Source organism: Schistocerca piceifrons, unplaced genomic scaffold (genome assembly GCF_021461385.2).
Source record: "Schistocerca piceifrons isolate TAMUIC-IGC-003096 unplaced genomic scaffold, iqSchPice1.1 HiC_scaffold_2243, whole genome shotgun sequence".
Lineage (NCBI taxonomy): Eukaryota > Metazoa > Arthropoda > Insecta > Orthoptera > Acrididae > Schistocerca > Schistocerca piceifrons.
In genome coordinates this window covers 493,350-509,926 of record NW_025728166.1, presented here as the reverse complement: position 1 = coordinate 509,926, position 16,577 = coordinate 493,350, and positions in this window count along the sequence as shown.

The following is a 16,577-nucleotide window of genomic DNA, read 5'->3' as shown; positions in this document are numbered from 1 at the left end:
GTTTTAAATTCCGATGCTTCACTATATGTTTAGTGCATCCCTTGGACCTTTATATTGACGATGAAACACAGAAATTGCATCGGAATAAAATACAAAAGGCACAATGCCGACTTAAGTACATGAAGACTGGCTCTCATTACTGTCTATGTTTTTAACCATTCCTGTGACACTAGCTATAGATTCCGATGCTTCACTTCAGGTTTACTGTATCCCTTGGACCTTCTTATTGACGACGAAACGCAGAAATTGCAACGGAATGAAATACAAAAGGCACAATGCCGACTTAAGTACAACAAGACTGGCTCTTCCTATTGATTATGATTTGAAACATTCCTGTGACACTTGTTATAGATTCCGATGCTTCACCTCAGGTTTTTTGTATCCTTTGGACCTTCTTATTGGCGACGAAACACAGAAATTGCAACGGAATGAAATACAAAAGGCACAATGCCGACTTAAGTACAACAAGACTGGCTCTTCGTATTGATTATGATTTGAAACATTCCTGTGACACTTGTTATAGATTCCGATGCTTCACCTCAGGTTTACTGGATCCCTTGGACATTCTTATTGACGACGAAACACAGAAATTGCATCTGAATTAAATACAAAAGGCACAATGCCGACTTAACTACAAGAAGACTGGCTCTTCTTACAGTCTATGGTTTGAACCATTCCTGTGACACTAGTTATAGATTCCGAGGATTCAAGTGAGGTTTTATGTGTCCCATGGACCTTCTTATTGACGACGAAACACAGAAATTGCGTCGGAATTAAATACAATAGGCACAATGCCGACTCAAGTACAAGAAAACTGGCTCTTCTTACTGTTTATGTCTTGAACCATTCCTGTGACACTAGTTATAGATTGCGATGCTTCACGTCAGGTTTACTGTATCCCTTGGACCTTCTTATTGACCATGAAACACAGAAATTGCGTCGGAATCATATACAAAAGGCAAAATACCGACCCAAGTACAAGACGACTGGCACTTCTTAGTGTCCATGTTTTGAACCATTCCTGTGACACTAGTTATAGGTTCCGATGCTTCACTTCAGGCTTACTGTATCCCTTGGACCTTCTTATTGACGACGAAACACAGAAATTGCATCGCAATTAAATACAAAAGGCACAATGCCGACTTAAATTCAAGGAGACTGACTCTTCTTACTGTCTATGATTAGAACCATTCCTGTGACACTAGTTATAGATTCCGATGCTTCACTTCAGGTTTACTGTATCCCTCTGACCTTCTTATTGACGATGACACACAGATATTGCATCGGAATTAAATACAAAAGGCACAATGCCGACTTAAGTACAAGAAGACTGGCACTTCTCACTGTCTATGCTTTGAACCATTCCTGAGACACTAGTTATAGATTCCGATGCTTCACTTCAGGTTTACTGAATCCCTTGGACCTTCTTATGGACGACGAAACACAGAAATTGCAACGGGATCAAATACAAACGGGACAATGCCGACTTAAGTACAAGAAGACTGGCTCTTCTTACTGTCTATGATTTGAACCATTCCTGAGACACTTGTTATAGATTCCGAAGCTTCACTTCAGGTTTACTGAATCCCTTGGACCTTTTTATTGACGATGAAACACAGAAATCGCATCGGAATTAAATACTAAAAGGTACAATGCCGACTTAAGTACAAGAAGACTGACACTTCTTACTGACTATGCTTTGATCATTTAATGTGAGACCAGTTTTAGATTCCGATGCTTCACTATATGTTTACTGGATCCCTTGGACCTTCTTATTGACGATGAAACACAGAAATTGCATCGGAACTCAATACAAAAGGCACAATGCCGACTTAAGTACAAGAAGACCGACTCTTCTTACTGACTATGTTATGAACATTTCCTGTGAGACCAGTTTTAGATTCCTATGCTTGGTCCCTTGGACCTTCTTATTGACGATGAAACACAGAAATTGCATCGGAATTAAATACAAAAGGCACAATGCCGACTTAAGTACAAGAAGACTGACTCTTCATACTGACTATGTTTTGAACATTTCTTGTAAGACAAGTTTTAAATTCCGATGCTTCACTATATGCTTACGGTATCCCTTGGACCTTCATATCGACGATGAATCACAGAAATTGCATCGGAATTAAATACAAAAGGCACAATGCCGACTTAAGTACAAGAAGACTGGCTGTTCTTACTGTCTATTATTGAACCTTTCCTGTGAGACCGGTTTTAGATTCCGATGCTTCACTTCAGGATCACTGTATCCCTTGCACCTTCTTATTGACGATGAAACACAGAAATTGCATCGGAATTAAATGCAAAAGGCACAATGCCGACTTAAGTACAAGAAGACTGACTCTTCTTACTGACTATGCTTTGATCATTTCCTGTGAGACCAGTTTTAGGTTCCGATGCATCACTATATGTTTACTGTATCCTTTGGACCTTCTTGTTGACGATGAAGCACAGAAATAGCATCGGAATTTAATACTAAATTGTACAATGCCGACTTAAGTACAAGAAGACTGGCTCTTCTTACTGTCTATGATTTGAACCATTCCTGAGACACTAGCTAAAGATTTCGAAGCTGCACTTCAGGTTTACTGTATCCCTTGGACCTTCTTATTGACGACGAAACACAGAAATAGCATCGGAATTAAATACAAAACGCACAATGCCGACTTAAGTACAAGAAGACTGGCTCTTCTCACTGTCTATGATTTGTACCATTCCTGAGACACTTGTTATAGATTCCGAAGCTTCACTTCAGGTTTACTGTATCCCTTGGACCTTTTTATTGACGACGAAACACAGAAATTGCATCGGAATTAAATACTAAATGGTACAATGCCGACTTAAGTACAAGAAGACTGGCTCTTCTTACTGTCTATTATTGAGCCTTTCCTGTGAGACCGGTTTTAGATTCCGATGCTTCACTACAGCTTCACTGTATCTCTTGGACCATCTTATTGACGATGGAACACAGAAATTGCATCGGAACTAAATACAAAAGGCACAATGCCGACTTTAGTACAAGAAGAGAGACTCTTCTTTCTGACTATAATTTGAACATTTCCTGTGAGACCAGTTTTAAATTCCGATGCTGCACTATATGTTTACTGTATCCCTTGGACCTTCTTATTGACGATGAAACACAGAAATTGCATCGGAATTAAATACAAAAGCCAAAATGCCGACCTAAGTACAAGAAGACTGGCTCTTCTTACTGTCTATGCTTTGAACCATTCCTGTGACACTAGTTATAGATTGCGATGCTTCACTTCAGGTATACTGTATCCCTTGGACCTTCTTATTGACGATGAAACACAGAAATTGCATCGGAATTAAATACAAAAGTCACAATGCCGACTTAAGCACAAGAAGACTGACTCTTCTTACTGACTATGATTTGAACAAATCCTGTGAGACCAGTTTTAAATTCCGATGCTTCACTATAAGTTTGCTGTATCCCTTGGACCTTCTTATTGACGAAGAAACACCGAAGTTGCATCGGAATGAAGTACAAAAGGCACATTGCCGACTTAAGTAAAAGAAGACTGGCTCTTCTTACTGTCTATGTTTTGAACCATTCCTGTGACACTAGTTATAGATTGCGATGCTTCACTTCAGGTTTTCTGTATCCCTTGGACCTTCTCATTGACGATGAAACACAGAAATTGCATCGGAATTAAATACAAAAGCCAAAATGCCGACTTATGTACAGGAAGACTGACTCTTCTTACTTACTATGTTTTGAACATTTCCTGTGACACCAGTATTAGATTCCGATGCTTCTCTATACGTCTACTGTATCCCTTGGACCTTCTTATTGACGAAGAAACACTGTAGTTGCATCGGAATGAAGTACAAAAGGCACATTGCCGACTTAAGTAAAAGAAGACTGGCTCTTCTTACTGTCTATGCTTTGAACCATTCCTGTGACACTAGTTATAGATTGCGATGCTTCACTTCAGGTTTACTGTATCCCTTGGACCTTCTTAATGACGATGAAACACAGAAATTGCATCGGAATTAAATACGAAAGGCACAATGCCGACTTAAGTACAGGAAGACTGACTCTTCTTACTTACTATGTTTTGAACATTTCCTGTGAGACCAGTATTAGATTCCGATGCTTCACTATATGTCTACTGTATCCGTTGGCCCTTCTTATTGACGAAGAAACACCGAAGTTGCATCGGAATGAAGTACAAAAGGCACATTGCCGACTTAAGTAAAAGAAGACTGGTTCTTCTTACTGTCTATGTTTTGAACCATTCCTGTGACACTAGTTATATATTGCGATGCTTCACTTCAGGTTTACTGTATCCCTTGCACCTCCTTATAGACGATGAAACACAGAAATTGCATCGGAATTTAATACAAAAGGCACAATGCCGAATTAAGCACAAGAAGACTGACACTTCTTACTGACTATGTTTTGAACATTTCCTGTGGGACCAGTTTTGCATTCCGATGCTTCACTATATGTTTAGTGTATCCCTTGGACCTTCATATTGACGATCAAACACAGAAATTGCATCGGAATAAAATACAAAAGGCACAATGCCGACTAAAGTACATGAAGACTGGCTCTCATTACTCTCTATGTTTTGAACCATTCCTGTGACACTAGTTATAGATTCCGATGCTTCACTTCAGGTTTACTGTATCCCTTGGACTTTCTTATTGACGACGAAACACAGAAATTGCATCTGAATTAAATACAAAAGGCACAATGCCGACTTAACTACAAGAAGACTGGCTCTTCTTACAGTCTATGGTTTGAACCATTCCTGTGACACTAGTTATAGATTCCGAGGCTTCAAGTTAGGTCTTATGTATCCCATGGACCTTCTTATTGACGACGAAGCACAGAAATTGCGTCGTAATTAAATACAAAAGGCACAATGCTGACTCAAGTACAAGAAAACTGGCTCTTCTTACTGTTTATGTCTTGAACCATTCCTGTGACAATAGTTATAAATTGCGATGCTTCACTTCAGGTTTTTTGTATCCTTTGGACCTTCTTATTGGCGACGAAACACCGAAATTGCATCGGAATTAAATACAAAAGGCACAATGCCGACTTAAGTACAAGAAGACTGGCTCTTCCTATTGTTTATGATTTGAAACATTCCTATGACACTTGTTATAGATTCCGATGCTTCACCTCAGGTTTACTGGATCCCTTGCACATTCTTATTGACGACGAAACACAGAAATTGGATCGGAATTAAATACAAAACGCACAATGCCGACTTAAGTACAAGAAGACTGGCTCTTCTTACTGTCTATGTTTTTAACCATTCCTGTGACACTAGTTATAGATTGCGATGCTTCACGTCAGGTTTACTGTATCCCTTGGACCATCTTATTGACCATGAAACACAGAAATTGCGCCGAAATTATATACAAAAGGCAAAATACCGAACCAAGTACAAGACGACTGGCACTTCTTAGTGTCTATGTTTTGAACCATTCCTGTGACACTAGTTATAGGTTCCGATGCTTCACTTCAGGCTTACTGTATCCCTTGGACCTTCTTATTGACGACGAAACACAGAGATTGCATCGCAATTAAATACAAAAGGCACAATGCCGTCTTAAATACAAGGAGACTGACTCTTCTTACTGTCTATGATTAGAACCATTCCTGTGACACTAGTTATAGATTCTGATGCTTCACTTCAGGTTAACTGTATCCCTCTGACCTTCTTATTGACGATGACACACAGATATTGCATCGGAATTAAATACAAAAGGCACAATGCCGACTTAAGTACAAGATGACTGGCTCTTCTTACTGTCTATGTTTTGAACCATTCCTGTGACACTAGTTATAGATTTCGATGCTTCACCTCAGGTTTACTGTATCCCTTGGACACTCTCATTGACGACGGAACACAGAAATTGCATCGGAATTAAATACAAAAGGCACAATGCCGACTTAAGTACAAGAAGACTGGCTCTTCTTACTGTCTATGATTTGAACCATTCCTGAGACACTTGTTATAGATTTCGAAGCTGCACTTCAAGTTGACTGTATCCCTTGGACCTTCTTATTGACGACGAAACACAGAAATTGCATGGGAATTAAATACAAAACGCTCAATGCCGACTTAAGTACAAGAAGACTGGCTCTTCTCACTGTCTATGCTTTGAACCATTCCTGAGACACTAGTTATAGATTCCGATGCTTCACTTCAGGTTTACTGTATCCCTTGGACCTTCTTATTGACGACGAAACACAGAAATTGCAACGGAATTAAATACAAACGGGACATCGCCGACTTAAGTACAAGAAGACTGGCTCTTCTCACTGTCTATGCTTTGAACCATTCCTGAGACACTAGTTATAGATTCCGATGCTTCACTTCAGGTTTACTGAATCCCTTGGACCTTTTTATTGACGATGAAACACAGAAATCGCATCGGAATTAAATACTACAAGGTACAATGCCGACTTAAGTACAAGAAGACTGACACTTCTTAGTGACTATGTTTTGATCATTTAATGTGAGACCAATTTTAGATTCCGATGCTTCACTATATGTTTACTGAATCCCTTGCACCTTCTTATTGACGATGAAACACAGAAATTGCATCGGAATTCAATACAAAAGGCACAATGCCGACTTAAGTACAAGAAGACTGACTCTTCTTACTGACTATGTTATGAACATTTCCTGTGAGACCAGTTTTAGATTCCTATGCTTCACTATATGTTTCCTGTATCCCTTGGACCTTCTTATTGACGATGAAACACAGAAATTGCATCGGAATTAAATACAAAAGGCACAATGCCGACTTAAGTACAAGAAGACTGACTCTTCATACTGACTATGTTTTGAACATTTCCTGTAAGACCAGTTTTAAATTCCGATGCTTCACTATATGCTTACGGTATCCCTTGGACCTTCATATCGACGATGAAACACAGAAATTGCATCGGAATTAAATACAAAAGGCACAATGCCGACTTAAGTACAAGAAGACTGGCTGTTCTTACTGTCTATTATTGAACCTTTCCTGTGAGACCGGTTTTAGATTCCGATGCTTCACTTCAGGATCACTCTATCCCTTGCACCTTCTTATTGACGATGAAACACAGAAATTGCATCGGAATTAAATGCAAAAGGCACAATGCCGCCTTAAGTACAAGAAGACTGACTCTTCTTACTGACTATGTTTTGATCATTTCCTGCGAGACCAGTTTTAGGTTCCGATGCATCACTATATGTTTACTGTATCCCTTGGACCTTCTTGTTGACGATGAAGCACAGAAATAGCATCGGAATTAAATACAAAAGCACAATGCCGACTTAAGTACAAGATGACTGGCTCTTCTTACTGTCTATGTTTGAAACATTCCTGTGACACTAGTTATAGATTCCGATGCTTCACGTCAGGCTTACTGTATCCCTCGGACCTTCTATTTGACGACGAAACACAGGAATTGCGTCGGAATTAAATAGAAAAGGCACAATGCCGACTCAAGTACAAGGCGACTGGCACTTCTTACTGTCTATCATTTGAACCATTCCTGTGACACTAGTTATATGTTCCGATGTTTCACTACAGGTTTACTGTATCCCTCTGACCCTCTTGTGGACGATGAAACACAGAAATTGCATCGGGATTAAATACAAAATGCACAATGCCGACTTAAGTCCAAGAAGACTGGCTCTTCTTACTGTCTATGATTTGAACCATTCCTGAGACACTAGTTACAGATTCCAAAGCTGCACTTCAGGCTTACTGTATCCCTAGGACCTTCTTATTGACGACGAAACACAGAAATTGCATCGGAAGTAAATACAAATGGCGCAATGCCGACTTAAGTACAAGAAGACTGGCTCTTCTTACTGTCTATGATTTGAACCATTCCTGAGACACTAGTTATAGATTCCGAAGCTGAACTTCAGGTTTACTGTATCCCTTGGACCTTCTTATTGACGACGAAACACAGAAATTGCATCGGAATTAAATACAAAACGCACAATGCCGACTTAAGTACAAGAAGACTGGCCCTTCTCACTGTCTATGATTTGTACCATTCCTGAGACACTTGTTATAGATTCCGAAGCTTCACTTCAGGTTTACTGTATCCCTTGGACCTTTTTATTGACGACGAAACACAGAAATTGCATCGGAATTTAATACTAAATTGTACAATTCCGACTTAAGTACAAGAAGACTGGATCTTCTTACTGTCTATGATTTGAACCATTCCTGAGACACTAGTTATAGATTCCGAAGCTGCACTTCAGGTTTACTGTATCCCTTGGACCTTCTTATTGACGACGAAACACAGAAATTGCATCGGAATTATATACAAAACGCACAATGCCGACTTAAGTACAAGAAGACTGGCTCTTCTCACTGTCTATGATTTGTACCATTCCTGAGACACTTGTTATAGATTCCGAGGCTTCACTTCAGGTTTACTGTATCCCTTGGACCTTTTTATTGACGACGAAACACAGAAATTGCATCGGAATTAAATACTAAATGGTACAATGCCGACTTAGGTACAAGAAGACTGGCTCTTCTTACTGTCTATTATTGAACCTTTCCTGTGAGACCGGTTTTAGATTCCGATGCTTCACTACAGGTTCACTGTATCTCTTGGACCTTCTTATTGACGATGAGAGACAGAAATTGCATCGGAATTAAATACAAGAGGCACAATGCCGACTTAAGTACAAGAAAACTGACTCTTCTTACTGACTATGATTTGATCATTTCCTGTGAGACCAGTTTTTGATTCCGATGCTTCACTATATGTTTACTGTATCTCTTGGACCTTCTTATTGACGATGAAACACAGAAATTGCATCGGAATTAAGTACAAAAGGCACAATGCCGACGTAAGTACAAGAAGACTGGCTCTTCTTACTGTCTATGTTTTAAACCATTCCTGTGACACTAGTTATATATTGCGATGCTTCACTTCAGGTTTACTGTATCCCTTGGACCTCCTTATTGACGATGAAACACAGAAATTGCATCGGAATTTAATACAAAAGGCACAATGCCGAATTAAGCACAAGAAGACTGACACTTCTTACTGACTATGTTTTGAACATTTCCTGTGGGACCAGTTTTGCATTCCGATGCTTCACTATATGTTTAGTGTATCCCTTGGACCTTCATATTGACGATCAAACACAGAAATTGCATCGGAATAAAATACAAAAGGCACAATGCCGACTAAAGTACATGAAGACTGGCTCTCATTACTCTCTATGTTTTGAACCATTCCTGTGACACTAGTTATAGATTCCGATGCTTCACTTCAGGTTTACTGTATCCCTTGGACTTTCTTATTGACGACGAAACACAGAAATTGCATCTGAATTAAATACAAAAGGCACAATGCCGACTTAACTACAAGAAGACTGGCTCTTCTTACAGTCTATGGTTTGAACCATTCCTGTGACACTAGTTATAGATTCCGAGGCTTCAAGTTAGGTCTTATGTATCCCATGGACCTTCTTATTGACGACGAAGCACAGAAATTGCGTCGTAATTAAATACAAAAGGCACAATGCTGACTCAAGTACAAGAAAACTTGCTCTTCTTACTGTTTATGTCTTGAACCATTCCTGTGACAATAGTTATAAATTGCGATGCTTCACTTCAGGTTTTTTGTATCCTTTGGACCTTCTTATTGGCGACGAAACAACGAAATTGCATCGGAATTAAATACAAAAGGCACAATGCCGACTTAAGTACAAGAAGACTGGCTCTTCCTATTGTTTATGATTTGAAACATTCCTATGACACTTGTTATAGATTCCGATGCTTCACCTCAGGTTTACTGGATCCCTTGCACATTCTTATTGACGATGAAACACAGAAATTGGATCGGAATTAAATACAAAACGCACAATGCCGACTTAAGTACAAGAAGACTGGCTCTTCTTACTGTCTATGTTTTTAACCATTCCTGTGACACTAGTTATAGATTGCGATGCTTCACGTCAGGTTTACTGTATCCCTTGGACCTTCTTATTGACCATGAAACACAGAAATTGCGCCGAAATTATATACAAAAGGCAAAATACCGACCCAAGTACAAGACGACTGGCACTTCTTAGTGTCTATGTTTTGAACCATTCCTGTGACACTAGTTATAGGTTCCGATGTTTCACTTCAGGCTTACTGTATCATTGGACCTTCTTATTGACGACGAAACACAGAGATTGCATCGCAATTAAATACAAAAGGCACAATGCCGTCTTAAATACAAGGAGACTGACTCTTCTTACTGTCTATGATTAGAACCATTCCTGTGACACTAGTTATAGATTCCGATGCTTCACTTCAGGTTAACTGTATCCCTCTGACCTTCTTATTGACGATGACACACATATATTGCATCGGAATTAAGTACAAAAGGCACAATGCCGACTTAAGTACAAGATGACTGGCTCTTCTTACTGTCTATGTTTTGAACCATTCCTGTGACACTAGTTATAGATTTCGATGCTTCACCTCAGGTTTACTGTATCCCTTGGACACTCTCATTGACGACGGAACACAGAAATTGCATCGGAATTAAATACAAAAGGCACAATGCCGACTTAAGTACAAGAAGACTGGCTCTTCTTACTGTCTATGATTTGAACCATTCCTGAGACACTTGTTATAGATTTCGAAGCTGCACTTCAAGTTGACTGTATCCCTTGGACCTTCTTATTGACGACGAAACACAGAAATTGCATGGGAATTAAATACAAAACGCTCAATGCCGACTTAAGTACAAGAAGACTGGCTCTTCTCACTGTCTATGCTTTGAACCATTCCTGAGACACTAGTTATAGATTCCGATGCTTCACTTCAGGTTTACTGTATCCCTTGGACCTTCTTATTGACGACGAAACACAGAAATTGCAACGGAATTAAATACAAACGGGACATTGCCGACTTAAGTACAAGAAGACTGGCTCTTCTTACTGTCTATGATTTGAACCATTCCTGAGACACTTGTTATAGATTCCGAAGCTTCACTTCAGGTTTACTGAATCCCTTGGACCTTTTTATTGACGATGAAACACAGAAATCGCATCGGAATTAAATACTACAAGGTACAATGCCGACTTAAGTACAAGAAGACTGACACTTCTTAGTGACTATGTTTTGATCATTTAATGTGAGACCAATTTTAGATTCCGATGCTTCACTATATGTTTACTGAATCCCTTGCACCTTCTTATTGACGATGAAACACAGAAATTGCATCGGAATTCAATACAAAAGGCACAATGCCGACTTAAGTACAAGAAGACTGACTCTTCTTACTGACTATGTTATGAACATTTCCTGTGAGACCAGTTTTAGATTCCTATGCTTCACTATATGTTTCCTGTATCCCTTGGACCTTCTTATTGACGATGAAACACAGAAATTGCATCGGAATTAAATACAAAAGGCACAATGCCGACTTAAGTACAAGAAGACTGACTCTTCATACTGACTATGTTTTGAACATTTCCTGTAAGACCAGTTTTAAATTCCGATGCTTCACTATATGCTTACGGTATCCCTTGGACCTTCATATCGACGATGAAACACAGAAATTGCATCGGAATTAAATACAAAAGGCACAATGCCGACTTAAGTACAAGAAGACTGGCTGTTCTTACTGTCTATTATTGAACCTTTCCTGTGAGACCGGTTTTAGATTCCGATGCTTCACTTCAGGTTTACTGTATCCCTTGGACCTTCTATTTGACGACGAAACACAGGAATTGCGTCGGAATTAAATAGAAAAGGCACAATGCCGACTCAAGTACAAGGCGACTGGCACTTCTTACTGTCTATCATTTGAACCATTCCTGTGACACTAGTTATATGTTCCGATGTTTCACTACAGGTTTACTGTATCCCTCTGACCCTCTTGTGGACGATGAAACACAGAAATTGCATCGGGATTAAATACAAAATGCACAATGCCGACTTAAGTCCAAGAAGACTGGCTCTTCTTACTGTCTATGATTTGAACCATTCCTGAGACACTAGTTACAGATTCCAAAGCTGCACTTCAGGCTTACTGTATCCCTAGGACCTTCTTATTGACGACGAAACACAGAAATTGCATCGGAAGTAAATACAAATGGCGCAATGCCGACTTAAGTACAAGAAGACTGGCTCTTCTTACTGTCTATGATTTGAACCATTCCTGAGACACTAGTTATAGATTCCGAAGCTGAACTTCAGGTTTACTGTATCCCTTGGACCTTCTTATTGACGACGAAACACAGAAATTGCATCGGAATTAAATACAAAACGCACAATGCCGACTTAAGTACAAGAAGACTGGCCCTTCTCACTGTCTATGATTTGTACCATTCCTGAGACACTTGTTATAGATTCCGAAGCTTCACTTCAGGTTTACTGTATCCCTTGGACCTTTTTATTGACGACGAAACACAGAAATTGCATCGGAATTTAATACTAAATTGTACAATGCCGACTTAAGTACAAGAAGACTGGATCTTCTTACTGTCTATGATTTGAACCATTCCTGAGACACTAGTTATAGATTCCGAAGCTGCACTTCAGGTTTACTGTATCCCTTGGACCTTCTTATTGACGACGAAACACAGAAATTGCATCGGAATTATATACAAAACGCACAATGCCGACTTAAGTACAAGAAGACTGGCTCTTCTCACTGTGTATGATTTGTACCATTCCTGAGACACTTGTTATAGATTCCGAAGCTTCACTTCAGGTTTACTGTATCCCTTGGACCTTTTTATTGACGACGAAACACAGAAATTGCATCGGAATTTAATACAAAAGGCACAATGCCGACTTAAGGCCAAGAAGACTGGCTCTTCTTACTGTCTATGTTCTGAACCATTCCTGTGACACTAGTTATAGATTCCGGTGCTTCACTTCAGGTTTATTGTACCCCTTGGACCATCTTATTGACGACGAAACACAGAAATTGCATCGGAATTAAATACAAAATGCACAATGACGACTTAAGTACAAGAAGACTGAGTTTTCTTACTGACTATGATTTGAACATTTCCTGTGAGGCCAGTTTTAAATTCCGATGCTTCACTATATGATTACGGTATCCCTTGGACCTTGATATCGACGGTGAAACACAGAAATTGCATCGGAATTAAACACCAAAGGCACAATGCCGACTTAAGTACAATAAGACTGGCTGTTCTTACTGTCCATTATTGAACCTTTCCTGTGAGACCGGTTCTAGATTCCGATGCTTCACTTCAGGTTCACTGTATCCCTTGGACCTTTTTATTGACGACGAAACACAGAAATTGCATCGGAATTAAATACAAAATGCACAATAACGACTTAAGTACACGAAGACTGACTCTTCTTACTGACTATGTTTTGAACATTTCCTGTGAGACCAGTTTTAGGTTCCGATACCTCACTATATGTTTACTGTATCGCTTGGACCCTCTTATTGACGATGAAACACAGAAATTGCATCGGAATTAAATACAAAAGGCACAATGCCGGTCTAAGTACAAGAAGACTGGCTCTTCTTACTGTCTATGTTTTGAAACATTAGTGTGACACTAGTTATGGATTCCGATGCTTCACTTCAGGCTTAGTGTATCCCTTGGACTTTCTTATTCACGACGAAACACAGAAATTGCATCGGAACTAAATACAAAAGGCACAATGCCGACTTAAGTACAAGAAGATTGGCTCTTCTTACTGTCTATATTTTGAACCATTCCTGTGACACTAGTTATAGATTCCGATGTTTCTCTTCAGGTTTACTGTATCCCTTGGAATTTCTTATTGACGACGAAACACAGAAATTGCATCGGAATTAAATACAAAAGGCTCAATGCCGACTTAAGTACAAGAAGTTTGGCTCTTCTTACTGTCTATGATTTGGACCATTCATGAGACGCTAGTTATAGATTCCGAAGCTGCACTTCAGGCTTACAGTATCACTTGGCCCTTCTTATTGACGATGAAACACAGAAATTGCATCGGAATTAAATACAAAAGGCACAATGCCGACTTAAGTACAAAAAGACTGACGCTTCTTACTGACTATGTTTTGATCATTTTCTGTGAGACCAGTTTTAGCTTCTGATGCTTCACTATATAATTACTGTATCCCTTGGACCTTCTTATTGACGACGAAACACAGAAATTCTATCGGAATTAGATACAAAAGGCACAATGCCGACTTAAGTACAAGATTACTGACTCTTCTCACTGACTATGTTTGAACATTTCCTGTGAGGCCAGTTTTAAATTCCGATGCTTCACTATATGTTTACGGTATCCCTTGGACCTTCATTTCGACGATGAAACACAGAAATTGCATCGGAATTAAATACCAAAGGCACAATGCCGACTTAAGTACAAGAAGACTGGCTGTTCTTACTGTCTATTATTGAAACTTTCCTGTGAGACCGGTTTTAGATTCCGATGCTTCACTACATGTTCACTGTATCCCTTGGACCTTCTTATTGACGACGAAACACAGAAATTGCGTCGGAATTAAATACAAAAGGCACAATGCCGACTCTAGTACAAGACGACTGGCACTTCTTACTGTCTATAATTAGAACCATTCGTGTGACACTAGTTATAGGTTCCGATGCTTCACGTCAGGCTTAGTGTATCCCTTGGACCTTCTTATTGACGACGAAACACAGAAATTGCATCGGAATTAAAGACAAAAGGCACAATGCCGACTTAAGTACAAGAAGACTGGCTCTTCTTACTGACTATGTTTTGATCATTTCCTGTGAGACCAGTTTTAGATTCCGATACTTCACTATATGTTTACTGTATCCCTTGGACCTTCTTATTGACGATGAAACACAGAAATTGCATCGGAAATAAATACAAAAGTCACAATGCCGACTTATGTACAAGAAGACTGGCTCTTCTTACTGACTATGTTGCGAAACATTCCTGTGACACTAGTTATAGATTCCGATGCTTCACTTCAGGTTTACTGTATCCCTTGGACCTTCTTATCGACTATGAAACACAGAAATTGCATCGGAATTAAATACAAGAAGCCGACATAAGTACAAGAAGACTGGCCCTTCTTACTGTCTATGTTTTGAACCATTCCTGTGAAACTAGTTATAGATTCCGATGCTTCTCTTCAACTTTACTGTATCCTTCTGACATTCTTATTGACGATGAAACACAGAAATTGCATCGGAATGACATAGAAAAGTCACAATGCCGACTTAAGTACAAGTAAACTGACTCTTGTTAGTGTCTATGTTTTGAACCAATCCTGTGACACTAGTTATAGATTCCGATGCTTCACTTCAGGTTTACTGTTTCCCTCTGACCTTCCTATTGACGTTGAAACACACAAATTGCATCGGAATTAAATACAAAAGGCACAATGCCGACTCATGTACTAGAACACGGGCTCTTCTTACTGTCTATTACTGAACCTCTCCTGTGAGACCGGTTTCAGATTCCGATGCTTCGCTTCAGGTTCACTGTATCCCTTGGACCTTCTTCTTGACGACGAAACACAGAAATTGCAACGGAATTAAATACAAAAGGCACAATGCCGACTTAAGTACAAGAAGTCTGACTCATCTTACTGACTATGTTTTGAACATATCCTGTGAGACCAGTTTTAGATTCCGATGCTTCACTATATGTTAACTGTATACCTCGGACCTCTATATTGACGATGAAACACAGAAATTGCATCGGAATTAAATACAAAAGGCACAATGCCGACTTAAGCACTAGAAGACTGGCTCTTCTTACTGTCTATGTTTTGAACAATTCCTATGACACTAGTTATAGATTCCTATGCTTCACTTCAATTTTACCGTATCCCTTGGTCCTTGTTATTGACGTCGAAACACAGTAATTGCATCGGAATTTAATACAAAACGCACAATGCCGACTCAAGTACAAGTAGACTGGCTCTTCTTACTGTCTATGTTTGAACCATTCCTGTGACACTAGTTATAGATTCCGATGCTTCACTTCAGGTTTACTGTATCCCTATGACTATCTTATTGACGATGAAACACAGAAATTGCATCGGAATTAAATACAAAAGTCACAATGCCGACTTAAGTACAAGAATACTGGCTCTTCTTACTGTCTATGATTTGAACCATTCCTGTGACACTAGTTATAGATTCCGATGCTTCACGTCAGGTTTACTGTATCCCTTGGACCTTCTTATTGACGACAAAACACAGAAATTGCATCGGAATTAAATACAAAAGGCACAATGCCGACTTAAGTACAAGAAGACTGACTCTCCTTACTGTCTGTGTTTTGAACCATTCCTGTGTAACTAGTTATAGATTCCGATGCTTCACTTCAAGTTTACTGTATCCTTTGGACATTCTTATTGACGACGAAACACAGAAATTGCCTCGGAATTAAATACAATGGGCACAATGCCGACTTAAGTACAGGAAGCCTGAATCTTCTTACTGACTATGTTTTGAACATTTCCTGTGAGACCAGTTTTAGGTTCCGATGCTTCACTATATGTATACTGTGTCCCTTGGACCTCCTTATTGACGATGGAACACAGAAATCGCATTGGAAATAAATAC